Source organism: Lissotriton helveticus, chromosome 9 (assembly GCF_964261635.1).
Source record: "Lissotriton helveticus chromosome 9, aLisHel1.1, whole genome shotgun sequence".
Classification (NCBI taxonomy): domain Eukaryota; kingdom Metazoa; phylum Chordata; class Amphibia; order Caudata; family Salamandridae; genus Lissotriton; species Lissotriton helveticus.
This window is the reverse complement of record NC_136070.1, coordinates 1011766718-1011786752: the sequence shown is the minus strand read 5'-3', so window position 1 is coordinate 1011786752 and position 20035 is coordinate 1011766718.

The following is a 20035-nucleotide window of genomic DNA, read 5'->3' as shown; positions in this document are numbered from 1 at the left end:
CGTAGAGCTACCCCCGGAAAGGTGTGCCAGCGCTCGGGGGCGTCAGGAAGATTATGTAAGGTGCTGCCCACAGTGACATAGTGGTGGGCTAACATGCCGCTGGAGCCAGGAATCGAACTGTGAGTGCTGTTGTTCGAAGTCAGGTATCATAGGTGCTGCGTCACACTTTTTCTACACTTATATGTAAATTACTGCTAATTAAGTGATAAATATTGTTAAAGTATAAGTAGGGCTCCTTGTTTTCCGTTTTTACTAATTGTTACAGATAGATACAGACAGAAAACTATTTCTTTTCCTGTCTGCATTTATCTTAAAATGTGGATAAAAATGGAAATTGGGTTATTTTTTGAGCGATTCTAAATTGCTGATCAATCATGACTACCTGCCCAATAGCTCTGTCGTTCTAAAGTAAGAGAGTTAAAACAATAAAAAATGTTAGTAAAGAGCTTTAAACAGCAATATATATGCTAGCATAAGAAAACATGCACATTTTAATATCAAGGTTGTGCATATTTTGTCATCTGAGTGTGTTTATATAACTGAAACCTGTCAGTCCTTCAGACAAGAGTGCATATTTATCATACAAATAAATGTGGAAATATACTCATTTCAGATTCTTTTTTTCACAAAACCCAAAATATATATGGTTAAATACAGATACAATTATTTAAAAAAAATATGGATAAATACAGATGGAAATGCCCATAAAATAAATACAATAAAACCGAGATCCATAATTATAAGTTATAAAACTCTACTGTTACAGTTAGTTTTTCACTACAAAAAGTATACACGTCTTTTTAAATTTTACTTAAAAAACATTATAGGTTTTAGGCACATTGTAGTTACAAATTAGCATTTAAAAAACCTTTGAAATTGAATGAAAAAAACATAGGTTTTACAAAAGTTATAGTTAGAAATTTGCATTTAAAAAATCTTAGAAATTCGCTGAAAAAAACCATAGGTTTCAGGGGTGTTATAGTTAGCTGGACCTTTCACTCCTACAAAACCATAGAAATTCCACTGTTATAGTTAGTTCAGCTAACTATAACTCGTGCCCCCACAATGCACTGCTCATGATGTCACATATTACATCACTCATGGCATGGTCAGTGACATCACTGATGACATCACTGATTACATCTCAAATGACATCACTGATGACATAACTGATGACATCATCCACATGATAGTATGATGCACCTCCTCATACCCTAACATAACCTTTGATAAGGCCATTCTAAAATACAAACTACCATTTTTGAAACCATAAACACACCAATACCAGTTACTACATACCCACTCAATGATTCCTAGATCTACACACATCCACTCATTCACCCATAGAATAACGTATACATGCAGTCACTCATCAATACAACACTATCATATGCACTCATACACCTACTCACACTCACATACCGCCACTCATCCATGGAGTTACTCACACACCTAGATAGTCATGTAAAGAATCAAGCACACTCCCATTTACTCACCAATACAGTTATACACACACCACCTCACTAATTCATACAGATTGTAGTGCATACTTACTCTCTTATATAATTATTGATACAAGTACACACTCATCCATACAGCCACTCTTGTAATCACTCACTGTCACATAGTTATTTATATACACCATCACTCACATAAACTGCCTTTTATATATGTAGCATATGTAGCTACTTACATGTACCACTGAGACCTCCATTCACTCACCAACACACCCATACACACACTCACCCAGTCATAGAGCTGTTGAGCTGTTTCCACATGCACTCTTGAACCCATACACCCAGTGAATCAACTAGTCACACATCTATGCACAGCCACACACCACCAGCCCACTCACACACACACTCAGGCACCCATACAAATACTCGGGCAAACAATCAATAACCCATATAAACTGACATGTAGCTACTGACCAACCCATGCACCAGCTTACACAACAACAGACGCACTGATACAGACATTCACACAGTTTAGTTACTAACGCATGCATTCAATATGACAAGTTTAATCAGTCACTTATACAATCAGTCACACACCTTGTAAATCCTTCATCCAGACACTTCTACACCCACTCATTCTTCTATACACCTTGGCATATATATAAAACATATTTAGACTTTACAGAAACACACAGTCACTGGATGATGTCATCAATGATGTCATTTGAGATGTCATCAACGATGTCACTGACCATGCCATGAATGATGTAATATGTGACGTCATGAGCAGTGCATTGCGGGGGCGCGAGTTATAGTTAGCTGAACTAACTATAACAGTGGAGTTTCTATGGTTTTGTACGAGTGAAATGTCCAGCTAACTATAAGGCCCCTGAAACCTACAGTTTTTTCAGTGAATATATATATATATTTTCTTCCTAAAATACATAAACTGATATCCCCTGTACCCGGGCGCCCGATCATCTCTGCCATTGGAAGTATCAATGAAAAGATTTCCAAATATGTTGAGTTTTTTCTCCAACCATATATTATTTCTTTATCATCGTATCTTAAAGATACCACTGACTTTCTGAATAAGGTGAAAAATGTATGTTGGCATTCTGATTATATGTTTCTGATAATGGACATTGAGTCATTATATACCTCTATTAATCACTCACATGGGTTGCATGCCACGGAGTATTATGCGAACAAGCGCGACATTGTGTTCCGTGGGCACAATACAATGTTGTTGGAAATGATTCAAATTTGTTTGACTTCGAACTATTTCAAATTTCAAGGCAACATTTACCAACAACTGCGTGGTGTGGCGATGGGTTCGTGCTTCTTCCCCAGCTATTCATGTTTACATGTTGGTTGGTGGGAGGAGCGCGTTCTCGGAGTCACACACGCTAGATGGTTGCCACACATTTCCCACTACTGGCGCTACATCGATGATGTGTGCATCATTTGGAATGGGACTGCAGCGGAGGCTAAGTCATTTGTTGATGAAATCAATACTAATGATTTAAACTTAAAATTTACAGCATCCATTAACAATAAAATAGCTGAATTTTTGGATGTTCAATTGTATGTGGAGAATGCAAAGTTAAAAACCAACCTTTTCCGCAAATCCACTGCAGGCAACTCCATATTACATGCCCAAAGTGTGCACCCCATCCACACCATCAACAGCATCCCCTACAGCGAATTTATTCGAATTTTTCGAATTTGTAGTGATGAAACAGTTGCTAATGCTTGTCTAGACTCCTCTATACAGAGATTTCTCAATAGGGGATATTATAGAAAGATATTGGAACAGGCCCTAGCCAAAGTCAAATCACTTGACAGAAATATTCTGTTAGAGCCTAAACCTACAAACCCAGAACATCAGTCGGATTGCTTTGTTAGAATAATTACTACATTTAGTTCAGAAGAGAGAACAATCCGACGTATCATCTGTTCTGAATGGCCCATTGTCCTCACTGATAACATTTTGAGTCCAATTCTTCCCAGTCTGACATCCATCACATTTAGAAGAGCACCCTCCATGCGGGATGCCTTAGACAGACCAATGCCGGAACTCTTACCTAAAAAATCATGGCTCCACAAAACTGTTTTTTTTAAATGCACCTCATGTTGCGCATGCACTTTTGCTTGTAATTCTACACACTATACATCAGCATTTAGAGACATTAAACTTCCAATTAAAGAACATTTGACTTGCAGGTCAGAATTTGCAGTTTACAAACTTAAATGTACCTGCAATTTGGAATACATTGGGAGCACTAAACTCCCCGTGCATAAACGTATATTACAGCACATACGTGCCATTGTGAATAGCAATAGTGACTATCCTGTCGCTAGACATTTTAAAGCTGTCCACAAAAACAGTTAAAAGATCTAAAGTACACTGTCTTATGCTCGGTACCAGTCCCCGGCCAGGGAGGTATCTTGAGCGTTTATTAAGACAAAAAGAATCGCATTTCATTCTTTTGCTCGATACTAGAGCTCCCAACGGTCTAAATCTTACAGAAGATGTACATGTCTTTCTATAGATAATTTAAGACTTTAATCTAGGAGCAATCCCAGGGTATTCATGTAAAGCCGTATTTTGAAAGCCGCTTTCAGTTATTGTTCCACTAAATTGTAACTGTTGTTTTGTAGCTACGATTTCTTATCTTGCGGTATTTCATTGGTATTTCAATCTATCCCTACCTGAAATGTGAGTTGTTTGCTGCACATTATTTTATCTCCATAGTGTGGTAAGCATTGTTTAATTGTAAATTTATAGGTGGATAACATTTTGGGCTTTTTCTTTGATATATTACTTTATATGATTTCGCACGTTTAAAAATCTTGTTTTTCATACACATTATTTTTCTGTTTAAATTTTAGGCCATAATTTTGCATCTTGTTTCTCTGCTGCCAATCAACTAAACTTATTCTAAGAAAAAAATCCTTTCTGGACTACACTGAATTTGGATAGCAATGAAATTTATCGATAATGAACATTTCCAATTTTGGATAAAGATTTAGACACTTGTCATTTTTTGGTCGTTCATTTTTGTTTAAAATGTATTGACTATGACACTTGTCGACAATTGTTCACATTTATTTATATTCATATGAATTTTTGTATATATTCTATATATATTTATCCAAATTCTTCTGCTGCAACATCTTTTTGACACTGTGCAAATCGTTGTATAGCATTGTTTAGTCCACAATGATAAATTAGGCATTGTGTTATTGTGACTCATGCAATATGGCGTACACTTTGGTCTGTCTTTTATTTTTATTTTCACAAACGTTTTTTGACTAAATCAAATCACCTGTTTACAAACTATAAATTCTGGTCACTTTTCGGGGCGTGTTTGGTGAACAAGCTCCTTTCAGGAGTGAAACGCGTCATGGATGACACTATGTCTTTTTATTTCATTTATGTGAAATAAACACCTTACTTTCACTGGAGAGAGTCTTTGCTGCCTTCTTCTATCCATTTTTATGAAGTCACGTTTAACCCCTTAAGTGCTGCCGTCGGCCAACGGTCGTCACGGGCACTACCTCCCCAGTGCTGCGTGCGACCGCTGGACGTTAAGTTCAGCACCGGATAATGGACAGCGCAGCACTGGGGAGGTTTGTTTACTAGCTTTAAAGGGGTTAAGATGTCCTTGCCTGGTTTGTTTTGCCGCGGAATGGTGAACAGGAACATTGTTATATATATATATATATATTGGATTGTGGAAATAGTAATAACCCCGCATAAGAACATGGCAGTTTGTATGTATTTTCAATGCCAGTATAATAATTTACAACATGTGTTTGTGGTATATTCCAAATCATGGCATCACTGAGTCAAAAATACAAAGAAATGTATGAAATTGAAACTGTTAGACTCTTGTAAATACTTTAAGATGGCCGCCATGTATGGTCCAAAAACCCTTTGTTGTGACTGGGTAGTCCTACTTTTATGTTTAAAATTTTGTTGAATCACTTTAAAAAGCACAAATGAATTAACTGAAGTCACCCGTGACCAAGGTGCGGCTGCACCGAAACGCGTCAAGCGTTTGTGACCATTTTGCTTGCTTGAATAAAATCATCACGCTTATGGAATTTGCAGCTCGAGTTTCCTTCTTTTGAAATTTAAAAGTTGGTGTGACAAATTTTAGAGGATCGCCTTATCACTCGAGCCCGCCGCCATCAAGTTGGCTGGGGGATCGGCGAACAGTGGTGTGTAATATATATATATATATATATATATATATATATATAATATATATATATATACTACTATTATAAAGAGAGAACTGTGTCCTTTGAGCCAGGTAAACTCGAAAAGTACACCACCAATCCAAACACCCAAGACATCTTTGAAAACCTCAGGGCAAGCAGAAGGACATAGGCTATATATAAAAAAAATATATACGTTCTTTAAAAAATTTAGGAATAAAAAAAAGTAGTCCCTTGCAAGTGGCGCCGGCCACGACATGCGTGATGACATCAGGAGCGCGGGGAGGAGCGGCGTTCAGGAGCAACAGGAAGAGCGGCAGACATGAGCGCGGGGAGGAGCTGCGGGGAGGAGTGGCGAGCGGCGGACAAGCGGTGTGGAGCGGCGAGAAGCGGAGGAGCAGTGGAGCGGTAAACTCAGCAGCGCGGGGAGGAGAGGCGGATGAGGTAAGTCAAGCAGCCGCGGGTGCGCACCTAGGGACGGGCAGAGGGATGGGCGGGGGCCATGAGTGCTCGCAAGCCTTTTACTCAAAGTCGGGACGTCGGGTGAAACAGCGGACAAGAGCGTGGGTAGAAGCGGCCAGGACCAACAAAACCGGAGCAAGGGAACACTGTAAGTACGCTCTGCTGCTCCCGGGCGCTCTGCTGCACCTCTCCTGCTGCGATGCTGCCCCCAGCCCCCTTCTGCCCAGGGCAACGCTGGGGCGGGCTGCTAGTATATATATATAACGGCCTCTGAGGAAGATTTTATTGAAACGCGTCAGGCTGCAATCCTTGAGTCTCACAGTCAACAGGGCATTGCTGATTCCATGAGTGCCCCCTGCCAGCTGGGCAACTTTGGAGCTTTTATATATATATATATATATATATATATATATATACATATATATATATATATATATATATACATATATATACATACATATATATATATATATATATATATATATATATATATATATATATATATATATATATATATATATATATATATATTACCTACTGGCGATAGCCAGTAGGTATATATAGTTAGGATTTTTTTCCTATGGGATTTTTGAAAATTCTATGTCGAATAACTTTGGCGTTTGAGGACAGAATTGGCTGAAATTTTCAGGAAAATGGAACATTTTGTTTCTGAGCAGCCCCTGAAAATTTGGGGGGGTTTCGTCAAGGGGGGGCCGAGAAAAAAGGGGGGTCCCAAAACGTGTTTTTCCCATGCAATTTTCCATAGGGCGGTTGGCCTCACTTTTAGCCTGAACGGCTGAATGGATTTACACCAAACTTGGCAAAATTGTAGGGACTGGTAGCCCGATGTGCCTTTGCTATGTCTCAAGATATGGGCTCCAGTGGTTTTTACGAAAATTAACTTTGAAAAATATATATTGGGCTACATTGGGCTATATGTATGTTGGAGCCCAAATGTAGCCCAATGTAGCCCAATGTAGCCCAATGTAGCCCAAAGATGGCCACCAGAGACAAAAAAAAACAAATGTAGCCCAAATATCAGCCAGATGTAGCCCAACTATAGCCCAATGACAGAATGTCCCAGAGTGTTCTAAAGAACAACTAGAGTGCTAACAGTCCTACTTATTACAAAGGTATGGCACACCTGAAGCCATCTTGATTGGTGTAAAGTGGTAACTCTTAAAACATTTAATTTAAAAAGGAACAAAATGAGGGGGTTCATTTTGCCATAGAAAGTATGATTAGCGAATTTATGACGAAATCCCGCATACCATCAGTCCGCAAAAAAAATCCCGCATGTACTATTAGGCCGCAAATTAAAATAACGAAAACTTTTAGAACGAATATGCCTTTAGCATACACTAAACAACTAAACTACCCTAAACCCTAAAACACTACCCCCAGCATGACCCTACACTACACAAACAGTACAACACTACCCTAAACCCTTAAACACTACCCCCAGCATGACCCTACACTACACAAACACTACAACACTACCCTAAACCCTAAAACACTACCCCCAGCATGACCCTACACTACGCAAACACTACAACACTACCCAAAACCCTAAAACACTACACCCCAGCATGACCCTACACTACACAAACACTACAACACTACCCTAAACCCTAAAACACTACCCCCAGCATGACCCTACACTACACAAACACTGCAACACAACCCTAAACCCTAAAACACTACCCCCAGCATGACCCTACACTACGCAAACACTACAACACAACCCTAAACCCTAAAACACTACCCCCAGCATGACCCTACACTACGCAAACACTACAACACTACCCTAAACCCTAAAACACTACCCCCAGCATGACCCTACACTACGCAAACACTACAACACTACCCTAAACCCTAAAACACTACCCCCAGCATGACCCTACACTACGCAAACACTACAACACAACCCTAAACCCTAAAACACTACCCCCAGCATGACCCTACACTAAACAACCACCACAACTCTACACTACACTAACACAACACTACACTACACAACACTACACTACACTACACAATCACTAACCCATGAAAAAATGAACACAAACCCACTTACCTCTCTCGTCATCGTGGTTTTCACAACGCAAATGCATTTACCATACATGCCTTTAAAACGTAATTCTTTGTAAAGGCATGCGCGATAAATGCACATGCGTTTTGAAAAAATGCGGGATAATGGTATGTGAGGTCAATGACCTTGCGGGATAATGGTATGCGGACTGAAAGTCTGCGGGATAAAAAATGCGGGAAAATGGCTGCAAACCATGATTAGCAGCAGACTTCCCTGGTGAGCACTAGCTTTACTACAGTGATCTAATGAGCAACTAGAGTGCTAACATTCAGAATTTATGGCAAATGTGTGACACATCTGAATGCCTTCTTGATAGAACCAAAGTAAACAAGCATTGAAAATGCAATAGATCTCGCCCTCGTTTAAGTTAAAGCCATTCTGTTTGTAATGAGGTAGCTTTTTAGCTTTGCTTTTATTAGTGTTTTTAAAACTTTCATGTAAATAACATGCATATGTATGCATATATGTATATGTATGCATGCATTTATATTTATATAGATATGCAGATTATATATGTTTATATATGTATATTACCTACTGGCGATAGCCAGTGGGTATATATAGTTAGGATTTTTTCTCTATGGGATTTCTGAAAATTCTATGTCTAATAACTTTGGCGTTTGTGGACGGAATTGGCTGAAATTTTCAGGAAAATGGCACATTTTGTTTCTGAGCAGCCCCTAAAAATTTGGGGGGGTTTCGTCAAGGGGGGGCCGAGAAAAAAGGGGGGTCCCAAAACGCGTTTTTCCCATTCATTTTTCCATAGGGCGGTTGGACTCACTTTTAGCTCGAACGGCTGAATAGATTTACATGAAACTTGGCAAAATTGTAGATATGGTTTGCCCGACGTGCCTTTGCTATGTCTCAATATATGTGCTCCAGTGGATTTTGAGAAATTAACGTTTAAAAAAATATATATATCTGTGACAGCACTCCGGTTAGCGCCCCGGTTCGCGTACCTGACGCGTAACGGAACTTCGCGAAGCGAAGCTGATTGGCTCTCCGGTGTCTGTCAACATTCTAAACAGTCCGGAGCGGCCACCATCTTGTCTCTCGGTAGGTTCGAGAGACAAGATGTGGTGAAAAAAGAAGGGGGAAATGAAGGAAAGGGGGCAAGGTAAACCCCTCCTGACCCCCTAGGATTGATGAGGGGGATATTAAAGTCCCCCGCGATTTTTCGCGGTAGAGGCGCTTCCCGGTACGCGAACCGGGCAGCTAACCGGCAGCGTAATGGGAGTCCGCCATCTTGTGTTTTTGGAGCGTCCGGTTCGCGTACCGGGTAGCGTCCCGGTAAGCGTAACAAGGGGAAAACCAAGAGAAACAGTAAAAAAAAAAATGTGCAAGGCCTCAAGATATGTGCACGTGTGGATTTTGTCTAATTAAGGTTAAAAAAAATATATATATCTGTAAGCGTGCTCCGGCACGCTTACGTTACGGGTTTTGTTTGCGCTGCAGAGCCGATACGTCACGGTTATGCGACGCGTTCTGAGGCGTCTCACGTGGCTACGTGATACGTCACGTAATAAAGAATATATTTTACAGCTATAGATATTAGCTTTTAAAAAACCAATGAAATTCACTGAAAAAACCATAGGTTATAGACCATATATAGTTAGGAATTTGCATTTACAAAACCTTGAAAATTCACTGAAAAAACCATAGGTTATAGACCATATATAGTTAGCTGGACATTTTATTGACATAAAACCAATGAAATTCCATATATAGTTAGTTGCACTAACTATATATCGCGCACCCGCAATCCACTGCTGATGATGTCACATATTACATCATTCATGACATGGTCAGTGACATCACTGATGACATCACTGATGACATCTCAAATGACATCACTGATGACATCACTGATGACATCTCAAATGACATCACTGATGACATCATGACACACCAATACCAGTTACTACATACGCACTCACTGATTCCTACGTCTACACACACATTCACTCATTCACCCATACAATCACTCATACATACAGTCACTCATTATTACAACACTATCATATGCACTCATACACCTGTGCAGACACTCACACACTGCCACTCATCCATGGAGTTACTCACACACCTAGTCAGTCCTGTAAAGAATCAATCACACTTCCATTTCCTCATCTATACAGTTAAACACAGAACAGCATACTTCAGTGACATCACTGATGACATCACTGATGACATCTCAAATGACATCACTGATGACATCTCAAATGACATCACTGATGACATCATGACACACCAATACCAGTTACTACATACGCACTCACTGATTCCTACGTCTACACACACATTCACTCATTCACCCATACAATCACTCATACATACAGTCACTCATTATTACATATGCACTCATACACCTAGTCAGTCCTGTGAAGAATCAATCACACTTCGATTTCCTCATCTATACAGTTAAACACAGAACACCATACTTTTCACACATATACTAACACATACTTACTCTCTTATACAATCACTGATACAAGTACACATTGATATGCACAGTCACACACCTCCCAGCCAGCCACACACACACTCAGTCTTCCATACATCCACTCATTCTTCAATATGTAAAACATATTTAAACTTTACAAAAACACACAGACACTAGATGATGTCATCAGTGATGTCATTTGAGATGTCATCAGTGATGTCATCAGTGATGTCATCAGTGATGTCACTGACCATGTCATGTCATGAATGATGTAATATGTGACATCATCAGCAGTGGATTGCGGGTGCGCGATATATAGTTAGTGCAACTAACTATATATGGAATTTCATTGGTTTTATGTCAATAAAATGTCCAGCTAACTATATATGGTCTATAACCTATGGTTTTTTCAGTGAATATATATATATATATGAACAACAAAATCCAGCTCCCACAGAAACTATGGCAGAAGGCACAGACTCGAGGTGTTAAAATTCAGCATTCATTTATTCAGTCAGGTTGCCCTCAATCCCAGAGGCAAAGAGATACGCGTTTCGGCTTTCAAGAAGCCTTCATCAATCTAGTTTGGCGCCAGAATACAAACAGATTAAATAGCCCTTCCCATTGGATCACTTAATAAACATAGAAAGAATACTCTTGTGTATACAGTCAGCATGCAACTCAGAATGCTCCATAACATAATATACTACAGCTAAAAACCAGCGTTGTTGCAGGTAAAATATACATTATTCAATACATTGCATAATACAATATTGTTTTTTAGCTGGAAAAATCGTTATGGCAAGTAGTATCAGTAATTGCATGCACATGCAAATATTTAAAACATCCACCATGGTAAAAGATTGGCTTTTAAACGTTGCACCGCCAAACTCATCAACTTGTATTGCCAGATTTACACAATTATGTAAAACATACTTTAAAAATTATGCTGCTCAATGTCACGAATTATACTAAAATGATGACTGCCATTGTCCCGTTTCCAGCTGTCCCGAGCTGATAACCCGGGCTCCGAAGTGTGACCTCTGACCATGATTGCAAAAACGTGTTATGTTACTGCCAAAATCCTGATAATACTGTTGTTGTTTTAAAGCTTTATGCGGCACCAGGAACGGATGGCTGAACTTCACCATGGGGCCCCGTACATGCAGAGAGTGATGTATTCACTCAAAGCCAAATTGAAAGCACGTGCTAAAAAACTCCACGGAACTACCATTCCCATAATGCCACACAATAGCCACTACAATAGCAGGCAATCTGAACTGTAAGTTCTTACTGCTAGGTCAATGTCACTGATTATACTGCTGCACGATCAATGTCCACATCACGTATGGCCAGGGCAAAGGCAAATGTTAATATATCAAATAGTGACAGTCAGCGTTTATTGAATAAAGTCAAAATATGGCACAAATCTCGGGGTTGAGGGAGACCCATAGACAAAGTGATACTGCCAAAACAACCTCACCGCGTCAGCATCAGCGTCAGCAGTGCCCAGTTACCAGGTGGCGCCAGTCTTCCGGGCAAGGCATTTCTTGCTTGAGAGAACATATACATATATATATATACATATACATATATATACATACATACATATATATACATACATATATATATATATATATATATATATATATATATATATATATATTCACTGAAAAAACCATAGGTTATAGACCATATATAGTTAGGAATTAGCATTTACAAAACCTTGAAAATTCACTGAAAAAACCATAGGTTATACACCATATATAGTTAGGAATTAGCATTTAAAAAACCTTATTTTACTCACACAAAACCATTGAAATTCCATATATAGTTAGTTGCACTAACTATATATCGCGCACCCGCAATCCACTGCTGATGATGTCACATATTACATCATTCATGACATGGTCAGTGACATCACTGATGACATCTCAAATGACATCACTGATGAGATCACTGATGACATCATCCAGTGACTGTGTGTTTTTGTAAAGTTTAAATATGTTTTACATATTGAAGAATGAGTAGATGTATAAGTGTCTGGACGAAGGATTTAGTAGGTGCATGACTGAATGTATGAGTGAGTGATTAAATGTGTCTCACTGAGTGCATGGGTTAGTGACTAAACTGTCTTAATTTGTGCATCATTATGTCTGTTGTTCTGTAAACTGCTGCATGTGTTGATCAGTAGCTATATGATTAACTATATGGGTTATTGATTGATTGTCCAAGTATTTGTATGGGAGACTGAGTGTGTGTGTGGCTGGCTGGGAGGTGTGTGACTCTGTGCAGATCAATGTGTACTTGTATCAATGATTGTATAAGAAAGTAAGTATGTGTTAGTATATGTTTGAAAATGTAAGGTGCTCTATGTTTAACTGTATAGACAAGAAAATGGAAGTGTGATTGATTCTTTACAGGACTGACTAGGTGTGTGAGTAACTCCATGGATGAGTGGCAGACTGTGAGTGTCTGTATAGGTGTATGAGTGCATATGATAGTGTTGTAAAGATGAGTGATTGTATGTATGAATGATTGTATGGGTGAATGAGTGAAGGTGTGTGTAGACGTAGCAATCAGTGAGTGCGTATGTAGTAACTAGTATTGGTGTGTCAATGGTTTCAAAAATTATACTCTTTTTAACACTGGGTGAAACAGAGGTTATATTAAAATGTGAGGAGATGCATTGTATTGTCACATGAATGATATCATCAGTGATGTGGTCATTGATGTCAAATGAGATGTCATCAGTGATGTCATTTGAGATGTCATCAGTGATGTCATCAGTGATGTCACTGACCATGTCATGAATGATGTAATATGTGACATCATCAGCAGTGGATTGCGGGTGCGCGATATATAGTTAGTGCAACTAACTATATATGGAATTTCAATGGTTTTGTGTGAGTAAAATAAGGTTTTTTAAATGCTAATTCCTAACTATATATGGTGTATAACCTATGGTTTTTTCAGTGAATTTTCAAGGTTTTGTAAATGCTAATTCCTAACTATATATGGTCTATAACCTATGGTTTTTTCAGTGAATTTCATTTGTTTTTTAAAAGCTAATATCTATACCTGCAAAATGTATTCTTCTTTAAATCCAAAAATATATTTTATATGTTTATTAATAACTTTTTTTTTTTATATATTTTTTTCTTCGTTCCCGCTTCGCGAATCGGGAAGCTTCCCGTTAGCTGACCTTGATGCCGCGAAATAGACCGCGAGCATATAAACGTTTCTTTACCGCAACTGCCGCGTTAGAAAACAACATCATCACGCCTCCCGTCCGCATGACGTTTCGCGTTGTCGTGTGATACGTCATATGACGTGCTACGTTAGCGAACTGGTACGCTTACCGAGTCGCAAAGCACAGGTTTCTGGAAGCAAACCGGGAGGCCCTGCAAAGCGCGTAACGTAAACACAGCAGGTCATGTGACTTGGTAATAACACTTTTCATTGGTTCATTTCACTTTTGGTTTCCTAATGATGTAAGAAGCTTCCCGTTAGCTCAATTTGATGCCGCGACCCGGTCCGCGAACCGGTAAACGTTCCGTTAGCGCAACTGCCACGTTAGAAATCATTATCGTGACGCGTCGCGGAAGCGTGACGTATCACGTTGTCGTGTAATGCGTCTTATGACGCGCCGCGTTAGCGCACCCGGAAGTGCTCCTGGGCGCGGACCGAGGCGCGAAACGCAGCTCCCCGGAAGCGATCCGCGGCGCGTTGCGTAAGCGCGACGTATCGCGTTACCGCGTAATGCGTCTTATGACGTACCGCGTTAGCGCACCCGGAAGTGCTCCGGGGCGCGGACCAAGGCGCGAAGCGCAGCGACCCGGAAGCTATCCGGGGCGCGTTCCGCAGCGCGTAACATAAGCGTGAGAGGTCATGTGACTTGTTAATAACACTTTTCATTGGTTCATTTCACTTTTGGTTTCATAATGTTGTTAGGCTTGGTCATGTGACCTAAAAATAACACTTTTCATTGGTTTAGAACTATTTTTTTTTCTCAAATGATGAAAACCCCTCCTTCTTTTTACCTCATTCATACTTTCTATTTCCAGAGAGCAAGACCTATTTTTCACAATGGCTTCTGTAATAGCTGCAGCTGGTGCTTCTCAGCAACCACCACCACCACCACCACCAAAAGGACCACCACCAACACTGGACTTTGGTGGAGAGGAAGATAATGAGGACGAAGAGGAGGAGGAGGAGGAAGAGCAAGTAAGGCAGTTCCTGCCAGAAACACCAAGGCAGAGCCATATTAAAGACCACTACATATGGCAATTCTTTAAAATTCCACCTGGACAAAAGAAGGTCAATGCACCCCAGGTGTCTTGTTTGATTTGCAAAAATATACTTTCTCGTGGCAACCCCAACAAGAAATACAGCTTTGGCAATCATACAATGATTCGCCACATGGAGCGATGGCATCCTAATAATCTTTCCCAAGCACAAGTAAGGGATCTTGCTGCCAACCCCCCAGATGTCATCCCCAGCACCAACAGGGGTCAAAGCTCATTCGCCGGACCAGAAGGCCGAGAAATAATCCCCAATATTCAAGCTCCTTTTGCACACTACAAAATAGTTTGTATATATTGTGGAGGAACTATTGCTTATGGAGAGAAGAGTATTACTTTGATTAACCGAGCTGGAGAAAATCATAAATGCTACAAGATGAGAAAACAATGAATCCTTTTTATTTTTTTTTTGCTCCTGTTGAGACATGTTCTAACCCTGCTTTTTTGTTATTTCCCCCTTACAAAACACAAAAAAAACACAAAATAGTTTTCAAAAATCCAAAAAAAAATCAAAAAATTGTTCAGAAAATTCATTAAAAAAAAGAAAAAAAAGAAAAAGAATAAAAAAACAGTTCTTTTCAGAACTACCTTCCATTTATAACAAAATTGCCAAAATGTTTATACCCTGTCTTTCTTTTCTCCTCATAGTACGCTCCTCCGACCGCTTCCCGGTACGCGTACCGGGCGCTACCCACGCAAAAAAAACAAAAATTTGTTTTTGTTTTTTTGCCCCGCGGGGCCCTTTTAAAGCCTCCACATTGACGCCGCCTCACGTGCCAACGTATTTTCTCCGCATTTTACACCCTATGCCGCATAACAGGTCATGTGACTTGTTTATAAAACTTTTCATTGGTTCATTTTACTTTTGGTTTCCTAATGATGGAAGGCATGATCATGTGACCTAAAAACAACACTTTTCATTGGATGAAAACTTTTTTTTTCCCCCAAACGATGAAAGCCCCACCTTGTTTCTGGATGTTTCAGACTGAAGCTGGCGTCACCATGAGAGCACCACCATCTCGTAGCTCCGTCGTGGTCATTCCGCGAGCAATCATGGCAGCCGCTCCCCACCAGAAGCCTGCAGGAGTCGGGGCCCCCAAAACTTTTGATGAATTCTCAAGGCGGAGGGGACGCTTTCGAGAATGGGGTCCAAGACCTAGAAGACAAGCGTCCGATTTCCAAGGTGTCCCAGGGCCATTTCAGTGGACCAGGCCCAAAAAGGAAACAGCCTGCCGCCATTTTGAGAGTCCTGTGACAGCCGCCTATCGCTGCACCGCAAGAGTGGGCGCAACTCAGCTGAATGGCGGATTTTGACACAGTGGACCAAAAGCGGACGGAATGGCAACTGAAACGGTAAAGGGGCGCCCCACTACAACAGACGAGACTCCACCTGGAGAGGCCCGTTCACGCCGCCTCCCCCGGGGCGCTCCACGCCGTTATTCGGAGCAGCATTGTAGGATACCAAAACCAGTGCGGCAACTTACTGGACATCACCTTGGTGCCATCGTTCTGCTGCCTTGGAACTATTCGCACAACAGTTTGCTACTGATGACCCACCCCCCGCGACGCCCCACGCCGTTATTTGCTGGGTGGCAACTTACTAGACATCACTTTTGTGTCATCTAGATTTCGGCGCGTTCTGCTGCCTTGGAACTATTCGCACAACAGTTTGCTACTGATCACCCACCCCCCGCGACGCCCCACGCCGGAAATCTGGACGTTGTGCTGCGTTGGGACTATTCGCACAGCCGACCGCTACTTCGTTGTTTTTCTCTAAAAATGTTTATATGTTATTACTATTTTTGTTTTCTTGTATATATTTATAAATTATTAAAGTTTTATAATCTTACTACTTTGTCGGAGTGCTATATATTTTTAATGTGACACATAATTGTAAAAACTTTGATGTACAAAGAGTCATCCCTGGAATCTTCCGCTTCACGCTCGGTCCCCTCCCCAATCACAATACAGAATGGTTTTCAGATAATAGCAACGCTTCTGCTGTGACGGATCTCATCGAGTGTGGGCCTTGATCTACTATAACTCCTTTGAAGACGGGTGATTCTTTACAGCTGTGGCCATAAACTACATCTGCAGGGCTAGCTGATAGCCTAGGACCGGCCTGGACAATCGGACACAGAGGAAAAGGAGTGTCAGAGGGTGCGGTAGTGAATAGGGCGAAAGGGAGGTGTCGGGCGGGCACAGGGTGTGATTCTCAGGGAAGAACAGCGCAGATGGGGGGAGGTTTATTACCCATGCATAAAACAGAGAGCGGGGGTGACCACTGCCTGGGGGAGATGCTTGCGAGGGTGGGGAGCCATGCTAAGGATCGACAGCGTTCACAGAGTGGATCTGGTCAAGGCATCTAAAATGGCTGCCGTGCACGACAAAAGTGTGGCATTTGAAAAAAGACAAGATGGCGCACACAATGTTTTTCAACAATTCCTGATTTCCTTCGAATCGAACGTTAACAGACGTTGGGGCATATTACCAAAGTTAAGCGATATTTATCCCTAACGATGCATTGCAAAGATTTTTTTACCGTCAGAAATTATCGCAGATAAACCTTGCTATTATCAAGGTTTATCGCAAATACGATAAAAAACGAGCGCAATGCATTAATGTCGCTGAAAACTCCGCGATATTCATGCATTACCGAGCTAATGCTCTTAGCCATGTTATCCACCTCCCATTGGATAACATGGCTAAGAACTGCTCAGGGCAGCTGTTACTTTTTGAAGATATTCGCGCTTATCTCGAATATTTCCAAAAGTTGATAATAGGAGATAGCGATGTTAGCGACTGTTTCCAGTCGCTAACATCTTGGCATGCCCACTTTGCATGTCATTAGTGATAAATATCACTCACATGCAAAGTGGGACCCAAGATGGTCGCTATCTCCTACTAGCCGTCGCTAACTGGTGTTAGCAACAGCTAGGTAATACACATATAATTTTATCTCCGCGAAGCGGAGCGCTGTTACAGATATATATCTTGTTTTTGAACGTTAATTTCTCAAAATGCACTGAAGCACATATATTGAGACATAGCAAAGGCACATCGGGCTACCAGTCCCTAATATTTTACCAAGTTTCGTGCAAATCCATTCAGCCGTTCGATTATTATTATTATTATTTTTTTTTGCCCCGCGGGGCCCTTTTAAAACCTCCACATCAAACCTAGGGGGTCAGCGAGGATCTACTATGCCCCCTTATGGTCATCAGCCGTTCGATTATTATTATTATTTTTTTTTTTGCCCCGCGGGGCCCTTTTAAAACCTCCACATCAAACCTAGGGGGTCAGCGAGGATCTACTATGCCCCCTTATGGTCATTTGCCCCTTCGCTTTGGCCTCCTCTTGTCTCTCGATCCTACCGAGAGACAAGATGGCGGCCGCTACGGACTGTTTGGAATGTTGACAGACGCCAGAGAACCAATCAGCTTCGCTTCACAAAGCTCCGTTGCGCGAAAAGTACGCGTCCTGGGCCGCTGCCCGGTCCGCTGTTACAGATATATATCTTTTTTTAAACGTTAATTTCTCAAAATCCACTGGAGCACATATATTGAGACCTACAAAAGGCACATCGGGCTACCAGTCCCTACAATTTTGCCAAGTTTCGTGCAAATCTATTCAGCCGTTCGGGCTAAAAGTGAGGCTAACCGCCCTATGGAAAAATCAATGTTAAAAACACGTTTTGGGACCCCCCTTTTTTCTCGGCCCCCCCTTGACGAAACCCCCCCAAATTTTCAGGGGCTGCTCAGAAACAAAATGTGCCATTTTCCTGAAAATTTCAGCCAATTCCGTCCACAAACGCCAAAGTTATTAGACATAGAATTTTCAAAAAACCCATAGGGAAAAAATCCTAACTATATATACCTACTGGCGACCGCCAGTAGGTAATATATATATATATATATATATAGTACAACAAAGGACGAGGCACTCCAGAGGCACTCCAGAGCTGAATATTGCTCAATTTATTCTTGGCACAACACTCAAACCAACACGTTTCAGCCCTCCCACGGCTTTTCTCATGGTTAGTGAGTCCTTTCTTTCTTACACTTTTTATACCCACTTTATCCTTAATGGGGCATTGTGGGATTTGTAGTGTTTTTAAACAATCAAAAAGCTTTATATACTTTATTTACAAAAAGGAATATGTGTTTTGTCAGGTTAATACATTGTGTTATTTGTACTTTCAGTGATCAAACTTTTTAAAGTTTTTAAAGCCTTGATCATCGTACTGTTAAGCGCAGCTTTTTTTGAGTTATAGAGCCTTGATCATCATGATGTTCAGCGCATCTTGCATTATGATGCCAGATTACATTTTTGTACATTTACATCATGCAAGTCATCGGTATAAGACTGTTATCTTATTGTTTATACATTCCTCACCCAGCCGTATTGATGAGGATAACCAGATCTCAGTGATCAGCATTAGATACATTTCCCACTCATAATTTGTTATTTCAACTCTATCAAATTGGTTATAGTACCCTTATAAGAGGAGCGCAGCTTTATAATACACAAAATATTTAAAATATTACAGTCTCTCAGAGTGGTTTCCCATTTTAGTTTCCATTCAGTTTTAGAAACCATTCAAGATGTACATATAGATCTTCATCATTATTGATGCCTCTGGAGGTCTTTGTCCTGAGTCTCACAATATAATGTGACTCCACTTGGCAAAATTATTTGACTCTATCTCCTCCACGTTCCTCTGATTGTATCATGTGAATTCCGTAGTAACTCATTGCTCTTCAGCCTCCATTCTGGCATTGCGCCATGTGCTTTGCGGTTGCATACGTCATGTCCCTATTCTTCACCGCATGAATATGCTCAAAGATGCGCTTTTTGAGCATACAGGTAGACTGTCGATATATTTCATTCCCCAATCACATCCAATTAAATAGACAACAAAACAAGATGTACAAGTGATATTTTGAACACTGTGAATCACATTTCCTTGGGTTCCATTGTTGTACCCATGTTTTTTCCTATTTTACAGGCTTTACATAAGATGCATTTTTTGAAGCCCTTTTGCTGG